The sequence below is a fragment of the Ruditapes philippinarum genome, unplaced genomic scaffold, assembly GCF_026571515.1.
Source record: "Ruditapes philippinarum isolate M1 unplaced genomic scaffold, ASM2657151v2 ctg6002_1_1_1_1, whole genome shotgun sequence".
NCBI classification, from domain to species: Eukaryota; Metazoa; Mollusca; class Bivalvia; order Venerida; family Veneridae; genus Ruditapes; species Ruditapes philippinarum.
The window spans coordinates 46,694-55,378 of record NW_026865254.1 but is presented as its reverse complement, the minus strand read 5'-3'; the positions used below and the strand labels follow the sequence as shown (position 1 = coordinate 55,378).

At 28.6% G+C, this 8,685-nt stretch overlaps 1 long non-coding RNA gene across 1 annotated transcript; it reads right to left on the bottom strand.

Annotated features, from left to right (window-relative positions):
- Positions 1-12: 12 nt before the first annotated feature.
- LOC132728367 (uncharacterized) lies at positions 13-3,112 on the bottom strand. The gene is made up of 3 exons (XR_009625475.1): positions 2,703-3,112; positions 1,305-1,345; positions 13-122 (listed from the first exon to the last, which is right to left on the bottom strand). It is a non-coding gene; the product is annotated as an uncharacterized LOC132728367 (long non-coding RNA).
- Between the last annotated feature and the right edge of the window lie 5,573 nt (positions 3,113-8,685).

The window sequence follows — 8,685 nt, the reverse complement described above, 5'->3', positions numbered from 1 at the left end:
TTTAAAATATATTTTCTAAACTTACCCAAACAGTTTAATGTCATCCATTGACAGAACGCATCATGATTGAAATCATTGGAAGTATACAACTTTTCCCACTTCTCAATCAGGTATTCGTTTGCCTAAAAACAAAACAAATATGCTGTTAAAAAGCAGAAATGTTAAAATCGTTTTCTACGGATCATATACCTTATCAGTAATATAGAAAAGTTTAAAAACAAGTTTGTTTGCTGCAAAGTACTTAAAATACAATGTCTTGGTAAACAAACAAGTGATTAAAACGTTTCGAATAGGTTTATTTCTGTTTAGACATTGAATATGATGCAGTTGACAGGACACTTGAGGGCCCAATCACATGAATAAATTTTAGTTTAGTTCGAGAACATTCCCAGAAGCTTAGAAGCAACATAAAGAAAAAGCGTTTTTACAATCATAAACTTTCGAGAATGCCGAAAGTAGAATATCATTTTAGAGTGAAATAAATCTCGGCTCTGATGAAATTGAATATCATTTTAGATGAAATAAAACTCCGTTCTGTCCAAGAATAAACTTACCCCGAAAAAGACAAAGCGATGCTTTAGTATGAAGAAGTATAGCCAAAGATAGTGCATATTTTGCAAGACCTCACGAGAAACTCAGCAAAAACAATTAAATGGTACATGAATGAAAAAGGCAATGTCTACAGGGCATGTCTATTCTCATGTATTGGACCGAACTCTCAACACTTTACAGACATCGTTTGAAGAAGCTGTATCTCTTCATGACTAGTCATCTTTGAAATCAAAGCCTAAAGGACAAAGTGGCTAGTAAAGAAATACTAGAAAAAACATACTATCTCCTGAAAGAAAGTAACTCACTTTAACTGGCAATTTTGCCGGGCTAATTATACTCCCGAAATTACCAGTTGGCCGTAAGAAGAGTGATATACAACTTTTTTGATACAATGATACTATCAAGAGACATTTGAATCAGAGACACATCAAGACGAAATACTGGACAAAGCTCTCACAACAAAGAATTGAACAGAAACAAACTGTGAAGAAGCTGACAAAAACAATAGACTGCAAATAAAGTTTAAGATAAAGCATATGACAGTTATGTTCAGATAGAGCAAATGATGGAATAGTAGATTACAATTTGCAGTTGTATAATAAATGTATAATGAAATGGGAATACATTTTAATGTGTGCAGCTCTATTGCAAGATAAATGATATGACATGATGACAAACAATTATGATGAAATTTTCATTGTAGGCACACAACAAATGACAATTTTGTCACAATTGAGATTTATAACACTTACTTTGCTTGTGTCTGACTCGAGGTTCACATAACCCGCAGCGCCTACAAATAAAATGTGTGGGGAATGTAACAAACACTTAAAAAATGAGAAAAAAATCATAAACATAATATTCCTCCGATAAAATTTTTAACAACTAAATGTATTCAAATCAGTATCAAAACAGTTTTAGACGTCGGAATATTGTACGAAAATTCTTATTGTACATATTTCGTGATGTATTTTACATGTTACCAAATTGTTTTTTTGCGTAAAATTGCTACATTATGCATATATATAAAAAAGTAAACCAAGTATCTAAAGTGATCTTGCTCCCTTATTTCTCAATTTAAATGTAGTTGTAAAACTCGAACATGCTTCTATTTTGTAAGTGCTCTTATGTTTTAAAACTTCAAAAAAAAAAAATTAATGTGCCTGGAGATACAAATACATGTTATTATGTTTCTTGTACATAATCTAATAACATAATAGTAATCATAATAATAACAACTTTATTTAGAGAAGGTAAAACATTAAGACACACAGATTGTAAAACCTTATTTACAATGCAACCTTTTACATAACATCATATTAATCGAAGAAACTATAACATGTTAAAGAAATCACTTCATGGTAATTATATAGTGTTGATTTTTACCACACATACTGAACATTCATACAATATATGTTATCAACTATCATAAAACACATAGATATGTATAATGTTTTGTTTTGATTGTAGAATTACAATTATATGTAAAACCCAAACTATAAATAAAACAAAATGGTAATCTTGTTTGTTCCAAGTGTATACTAAATTTACTATGTAAGAAAGGATTTTATAAATATATTTCATTCTTTAATCAATCAAAACAGTTTTTAACTTAAGTACATATACCGCAATTATATCCTTAAACAGGAAACGGACGAAAGATATGATTAAGATGTAATCAAAAATCAATAACATTATATACTATTACCCTCAATTCGACAAACAGTTTCTTAGAGATATACTATGCTCAAATTTGATTTTTAGAAATATTAATAATTGCTACATAGTCTCTTTGTATGTATGAAATAAACATGTTTCGACTTCATTGAAAGTAGATATGTTATGTTTTGAACTCTACATGCTACTGGTGGTCACAATATAAATATATAGTGTCATTAAAAACCTGGCAGTTTTTTAAGAAAAAAAACAACTTTACATAACCCGTATTAGGGAATGCAGCTCCCTATACATAGTTTATTCATTAATTTATTCAAATTAAACATACTCAGTAAGATGTTCATGAATTTCAATACATTTCTAAGATAAAAATGTTTTACCCAAAAATGAGCATAGTATATCTTTAAGGTTCTTAGCACATTCAGATTAATTGATAAAGTGTTACAAAATTGATTTCAATCTTCGATACTTACTATTGAAATACAATATCAGTAAGGTATAAGCCTTTATATTCATCATCGTCCACATCATATACAGACGTAAAATGACTGCACTAAATGTCTTTGTGTACGAGTCTGCAATATATAATGCATATTCAGCTGCATAAAAATGATATACATAATTACATTTAATTTTCCAGTCTAGACGATGTTGTTATGTTGTATTATTGAAATACAAGCAAATGTAAAAGTAAATAATATTTTTATATGTTTATAATTAGATGACAATTTAGTTGCCTCACGCCAATTTACGAGTAATATAATAGAAATATTTTGCTGTAGTTCATAGTTTAAACGTTATATCTTATTTTCAGAAAAAAAGCAATGAATTTATTTGGAATGCAATAGTTACCATTACATGTAACGTCATTAAGAAGCAAAAAGATGTCTATGTTCACAGTCATGATGATCCTTTAAAATGTTCATTATGACATTAACATGCCATTTAGTTTTAACATTTTTTTTTACAATCGATTTAATAATAATAAATTTATTGATTAATACATGTAAGCGAGCATCCCTTTGTAAAAGTAAAAATAAATAAACTTAAAGGGACTCCACTGAGGATTATTTTTACATGACGGGACTGGAAATAATTTTTTGAGATTATTACTCCATTTGGTTTAGATCTAGACCTATAACTTATGTGCAAAGTTTCAGATCATTAGCTCGCTCCGTTTTTCCAGAATAATTATTATAATTGTGTAAAATGACCCAAAATTGAAAAGCGTTTAAACGCTTTTCACTCAAATCGGACAGACATACGGTTTTTAATATATTTCTTATATATTTCTTAATCATATCTTATTTATGTTTCTGTTTTAGTTGCTCATGTTTATCTACTTGAAAAATTTAGATTTTATGTTTTTAGGCTTATAAACCTCAGAGGAGTTCCTTTAAAGTATCAGTATATATTCAGGTAAATATATGTTTATTGTCTCTATATAAACGTTTTTTTTACACAAGAAACACTTGCAATAATGTCCTTGTGGGTAAAATATTTGATACTAATCGAATCATATATAACATTCTCAAAGCATTTCTTATAGAAATTCCACTGAGGTTTTTTTACCTGACTGGACATGTGTACATGTACATGTGACCGGCAAAAAATGGCCTCAGGTCGATCATTAGGTAAGTCGTTTCCAACGTTGAAAAGCCTTTACTCACTTTGAAATCAGTTTGATTAAAAAAAACAATGCAAAATAATGATTTTTGACAATTTTGAGACGCCTGCCGTTGCCATGGTTACGCAATTAAAGATTGAGCATGCTGTTACAGAGGCTATGGTCCTGTCCACATTTGTGCCAAGTTTCATCAGTACTGGGGCATTTTTCATAGTTGCATATATAGCAGTTTGAACTTGTCACAGGAGGCTTTTCAATGAAAACGGCCATTTTCACAATATGTTCATGTGGTAAAGAGATTAGGAAAACCAAATAGTAATAAATGTAGTCAATTATTCTGATTTCCTGTAGGTAATGTAGTAATGTAGGAATTTACATGATCAAGTATCTTCTTAAAGTTGACATTAAAATTTACTTAGACGCCTTGATTTAATATCTATTCCAACAATTACATTACAAACAACTTTATTTACATGGTTGTTGTCGTTTGTTGGACACTAATAAGTATTTGTAACCGTTTGGAAATCACTTATTATATTCTAAAAGGAATACTTTACAAATACTACACATACTGCATTACCTGTTTACAATGTGTGTCCACAAAGTGCATTTGATCCTTCATACTTAAACACAGTTTTACTTTATTTACATTGCTTACTTTAACACCATTTTATTCATGTCGAAATTTCATGTTTGAACTCCACAAACAGTTTGAAGTCTAACTCGACAAAAGGTTTTGAGTTGGAAATCTACATTTTTATTTCAAAATGAAGTGACAAAACAAGAAATGATGTGTTGCTTAAGGCTTTTTCGAATGTTTTTACAGCAATATCATCTATTATGAAGACCTAAATTATCTTTGTATGTTTAAATTAAGTGCTTCTTTGTAATATTTTCAAAACTTTCAAAATCTCTTAAAACAATAATTATTTCACATATCTTAAAAGCCTGTCAACGATTGTTGAATAATATTATTTTTAAGAAAGTAATATAAGTTATAACGTTTTACTGTGATAAAACATATATAGGTATTTAAATATGTTGCCATAGAATATAACCTTGTTGAGTACACTACTAAATTATATTGAACTAGTACACAGCTATAAAACCTGTGTTGGACTTGGCGCTTGGCAACATGTTTAATACAAATAGTACTGTATGCAACAATGTAAATAATTTGACATTTTCCGAAATATTTTTCTTCAAGTACGTTGATAAAAAAATGTTTTGGACTTTGAAAATAAAAACAAAGTAAGTCAAGACGGTGAACAAGTGCCATGCTTTAGAAATTAAGAGTTTAAAATGAAAACGACACACAATGGAGTACAATTTTTTTATATGGCTTTTGTTGACTCGTAAAATATAAAAGAGGTAGCATCCAATATTTATTTATATTTGGTAGGTCGCATGGTGCAAACGCTGAAATGCCATTGGTTATTTTTTCTAAGTTTTCAATTGAAACGGTAAGACTCTTTGATCACTTGACTTAACGCATTTAAAGACATGAAAATTAACTTGTTAAACATTTTAAGTGAGTGTGTTTTACTTAGCCGTTTTTTGTTTTAAAAGGTTTAAAGGGAAAAAAGCCATGGCGATGTTATATAACACTTGTTTAATATAAAGACAAAATGCAACAGTTATTTTGCATACGATGTGATTTAATGAAAATGATTTATTATAACTTCCTTAAAATCAAATTACTCTAAAAGAATAAAAAGCTTTTGAAAATGAATATATTAATGGTAATGTTGAAAAAGAATGAAATGAAATGCACACATTATATGTGAATAATGCAGACAAGATACTAGTATTGGACATTTTAATCATAGAATCATAGTACATTTATTTTACTTAAGAATCAGACACTTTATTTCTTAGAGAAATGAAGCATCATCGGATCAGAAACACACAATTTGGCCTTTTCAGTATTTAAGAAATTATGAAATCGAGAGAAATACAGAATCCATAAAGGAAGTACAAAACGACAAAACTATTTTCAAAATTAATCTATATAATGTTTCTTCAATTAATAAGGCTGCTTTGATGCATGTAAACAATTAATATAATGTGTTATTGAACATTTCTACACCTGTTCAATAAATTAAAAGACAGGCGTGGAGATTCTGTTGTATAAATTGTTTTAATTGCATCTAAAAAACACATTAGTTAATAGTTCTAATAGTTCTAAGATATGTAAATATTTGAATATCAGCTGGCGATTTTAATACTGTATTATTGTACAGTGTATACCTGAAATATTGTATTCCAGTATTATAGGTTGTTATAATCAAAGCAAATTGTTAATGCATATGCCTCGCAGAAAATAAAATCAAGTATATAATATTGTAAGCAATTTCAATGGAACAGCTAATATCTTTATCAGAGAAGAGTAGTCATTTACATGTTAAACAATTTCTTTTGCACTTAGCATATTTTATTAATACTTGGCCACAAACTATTTTAAGAAAGTGCTGAAAAATGGAATTAAAAAATTAAATATCGATGACTAGATGTTAGCAATTAAAGGTTAAAACAGCAAACAGAACATTTTTATAAGCAAACAAAAGATAATCGATTGTTAATGGCATGGATAAACCATTGCTGGGTAAGGCCTGGAAATGTTATCGATGCAAATAAAAAGGATTAAACACTATAATAGTTTGTCAAGTATACTAAGTTGTTTTGCTTCTAAACAGGAAACTCTTCTTGCAATACCTTATACATTAGGTTCGAAATCAGTAAATGACATTTTTCTATTATCTAAACAAGGCCAAAAACGTTTTTCACTAAGAACGTAAATAAATATATGCCTGTCAATTTTTATTTTAACTTTGAACAGGATATTTTACAAAAGGTATAACTAGTTTAAAGTTGTTTTTTGTTAGCTGTCCAATTAAATGTACCACTATTATAATATGTTTCTAACCGAGCATAAAAATGTCATGGGTATATCTGGCCTGTTTCATTGTTAACAGCTTTCACAGATACAAATACATGAATTAGGTAGGTAAATTTGTATTTACAAAGGTCATTTACCACATTCCTCCAGTACTGTTGATTTTTTAAATATAACTCTCTTAACTCAAACATGCATTTTACATAAATCTTTATATACGGTTTCATGTATTAAAAACACAAACTTGTAAGTAACAATATATTAATCGTTTTACGAAAACAACTAACAATTTTAGGTATCCGTTAATGATGATCGAAATATGGTATCTAGTTTGGCGAACTACTGAATTACCGTTATTATGCTGTTATCCTGTTACTAGATGTTATTCCGAGTCTTGGGGTAGATTAAAAAATAGATATGTAAAACAGCGGGGGTAGGGGTGGCGTGCAACAACCACAAATAAGTAAGCTTATTGATTCTTATTGACATGGGTTATTTTCCGAGATCTGCTAAATAAATGTGTACCAACAATATCCAAATAATATGTTTTATTGCTAGATGGCTTGAAGTATTATTATTATTATTATTATTATTCTACTCCCTCTGATAGTTTACTAATGTTTTATAAACAACGTTGACGTATGATAAACGGTCTTGATGATTTTGTCAAATGATGTTTTAAAATCAACGTAAATAAAATGGAATTTTCCTTTTATTTGGATAAATATTTCTGTGACATGTGTCATTTACTGAAAAATTATTTAAAAAAACACGCACAAAAACATGCCGTAAACTTGCATGTGACACGTTGAGAATTTGAAATGTTGTAGGCTCGGTTTGATTGGTATTGGTAATTGTAAGCTACTGTCCACAAGCCATCGATTTTTGTATTGCTGTTTGTAATTGTTATTATTTACCCCTAAGTGCATTTTTATAATCGCTGACAGTTAAATAAACCCACACTGACATGTCCATCATAATTTTGCTTACTCCCGTATAAACTAAAGCACTAACGACCTTATTTCAATGTACGTTCGTATCCACGAGGTGTTTGTGTTCTGATTATGAAGACAGAATAAAATAATCTCACTTCCTTTCCATTTAATAGGGTCGAAGGTCCGGATAAATTTTACGATGATGTATGAACAGTAGTCAAGATATTAAACAGTTAAACTATCTTTGTATTGACTCTTATTACTTTTTACATCAATCGGAATTTGAATTAATACTAAGTCATGAATAAAAGCAAAACAGTCGGTATTATATATTGAAACAGGCTCTAATTTTAAAATATGTTAAACACTTAGTAAATCAACATGTATGACTGTATGATTTATGAACTAAGTAAAATGTAATTCGTCGTTACTTTAATATGTACAATTAAACACATGACACTCTTGATGTTCAATAAATTTTCATTCTATAAATACATTAATATGTTACCGAAGGATTTGTTTTTATTTATTATTGTTTTACTAACATACCTTATCAGTCCTCAAATCAAACTGTAATGATAATGTATCCCATTGGTTTCCATAAATAAATAATCAAAAATGAATCAGTTATAATACCGATTCATTTGAGTATAATAAATTTGACTGGATATTTTCAAGTTTACCATATCTTTTATTATTAATCTATATTTATCGTAGAGAAACTTGAACTATTTAAAAACATAACAAAAAATAACAACTTCAATACAAGATCTACTAAATGTTTTACAAAGTGATAACTTAAAAAATGCAAAGTATTGATCTTTTGTTTGCTATTGAATCATTTACATTTTCTCTTAAGACAACGTATGTTTAAAGCTATATTATCCTCAATTTTGATACTTGAAAATATTGAAAATTGATACACTGTATCTTTGTAAATATATAATCAACATATTTAGACTTCACACAAAATAGATATGTTATGTTTTTTTTTAAAC